A 2,628-nucleotide genomic window follows, 5' to 3' on the forward strand; every position below is an offset into this window, starting at 1 on the left:
GGTGCTCTTTGAAGCTGGGTAGACGAAGGAAAAGCGGCAAGGATCTGTCAGAAGGGAGAGGAACTAAGCAAGGAACTAAGCGCAAGACTGAGGTTGGTGTCCTTTGTTCCCCTCTTATCTACTTCTCATAAAGGAAAGCGAAAGTAGTTTTAGTTTGTTTGTTTCTAAGATAGCTACCAGTCTTAGTGGGACTAGCAGCTTCGAGTGGACACTAGATTTCCCGATAACAGAGTTGAAGAATGTAATATAGGTACAACAGAACACCCAAAAATAATAACGCTGTCCAAGACCTTGAGTCTGGGAATGAAGAAAAAATACTTGGAATTTTTGACTGAATTTTCTGATGTGTTTTCCTGGGGTATGAAGATTTGAAGGTGTGTAATAAAGAAATTATCCAACACACAATACTAGTCAAAGCAGATCAAAAACCATTCAAGCAGAATATGCGAAGGAAAAATCTGGTGTTGCTGCTCCTAATCAAAAAGGAGGTAAGGAAGTTATTTGATGCTGGCATGATAATACCTCTTTGATTTTCTGATTGGTTATCTAACTTGGTATTAGTCAGAAAGAAAACATGAGAGATAAGATTATGTGTAGATTTCAGGAACTTGAACAGGGTGTCATTAAATGATAACTACCTGCTGCCGGAAATGGACCATATACTTCAAAAGGTAGTCGGTGCAAAAATAGTTTCATTGCTTGATGGTTTTTCTGGGTATAACCAAATTTTGGTTCACCAAGAAGACCAAGATAAAACTGCCTTTACCACACCTCTGGGGACTTTTAAATATGTCAAGATTCCGTTTGCTCTGATGAATGCAGGGGCAACATTCTAGCGAGCTATGGATATAGCTTTTGCAGAGGAGAAAGATAAGTTTCTTGTTATATACCTTGATGATATTATTTACAACCTAATGATGATCATTTACAACACTTAAGAGCAACCTTTGAGAAGTGTAGGAAATATGGCATATCCTTAAATAATAAGAAATCATTTTTTGGGCTGGAGGAAGGCAAGCTTTTGGGTCATATCATTTCAAAAGACGACATCAAAATAGACCTTAGTAGAGTTGCAAAAATTCAGAAAATGGACATTCCTAGGAGTAAAAAGGAGATTCAGTCCTTTTGGGGCATAATCATTTTTTTGAGGAGGTTCTTTCCGAATTTGGCAAAAATTTTGAGGAAAATTACAAACATGTTAAAGCGGGAAAACGAGGTGAAATGGGGTGAAGATAAAAATAACTCTTTCAGTGAAGTTAAGGCAACATTGTCTCGTGCTCCCACATTGGCCAATCCAGATTATACATGAGAATTCATAGTTTTTTCTTTTGCTTCTGAGCACAATATTGTTGCTGTCCTATTGCAGAAAAATCAATAGGGAGTAGAACAATCCATTTAATTTTTCAGTAGAGTGCTCAGATATGCTACGCTCAAATATGACATAATGGAGAAACAATGATTTTCTCTTGTTAAATCTTTAAAGGATTTTCGGGTATATATTTTTCATTCTCATGTGGTAACTTATGTGCCTAGTGTTGTAGTCAATTTTTTTTTGACTTAGAGTGATCTAGATGGAAGAAGGGGCAAGTGGATCACTTCTATACTTGAATATGACATCAAGATCAAGCCAACAAAATTGGTTAAAGGGAAAGGCTTGGCTCAAATGATGGTTGAATCCAATCTGCAGTCACTCCAAATCAATTTCTTAGCTGTCCTAGCAGAATATCTCTCAAGTACTGTCCAGCAAGTTTCAGAAAGGTTTGCTGCCTCACCTTGGTATGCTAATATTTTATATGTGTTGCAACATTTACAAGCGCCTCCGAAATGGCCTAAACTAAAGCTCGCTTTCTAAAGTTGAAGGCAGTAAAATTCTGCATTATTGATCAGTTCTTATACTGGAAGGATCCCGATGGAATGCTGCTCAATTGTCTGTTAGAAGATGAGGCTCAAGAAACAATGGAGCAATTTCACAAAGGAGATTGTGGTGGGCACTTGTATGGGAAAACCACATCGAACAAGATCCTAAGAGCTGGCCTTTATTGGCCTAATTTGTTTGATGATGTATATAAAAAGGTGGTCAACTGTCAGGAATGCCAGATGTTTGAAGGAAGAAATAAGTTGCTCCTACTGCCCTTGAAGCTTATAACAGTTGAGTCACCATTTCAGCAATGAGGGCTCGATTTTATTGGCGAAATTCATCCCACTTCTTCTGGACAACACAAGTGGAGATTGACAACAACCAACAATTTTACTAAGTGGATTGATGTAGTGTCGACTAGACAAGCTACGGATATCGTAATCATCCAGTTTTTGGAAGGTAACATTTGGTCTCATTTTAGTTGTCCACAAAAAATTATCACAGATAATGCTGTTGCTTTCAGATCTAAAAAGATGATAGAGTTTTGTCACAGATACAACATTGTTCAAAGACACTCTACAACCTATTACCCTCATGGTAATGGCTTGGAAAAATCCTCAAATAAAAGTTTTGTAAATATTATCAAGAAAATGCTGTAGGAGAATAAGAAGAGTTGGCACAAAAAGTTGGTACATGCGTTGTGGGCAGATTGTGTGAGTACTAAGAAGTCAATAGGCATGTCTCCTTTTCAACTGGTCTGTAGGACATAT

Source organism: Pinus tabuliformis, chromosome Q (assembly GCF_031772625.1).
Source record: "Pinus tabuliformis cultivar Carrire ecotype Pingquan chromosome Q, CPIR1, whole genome shotgun sequence".
NCBI lineage: Eukaryota > Viridiplantae > Streptophyta > Pinopsida > Pinales > Pinaceae > Pinus > Pinus tabuliformis.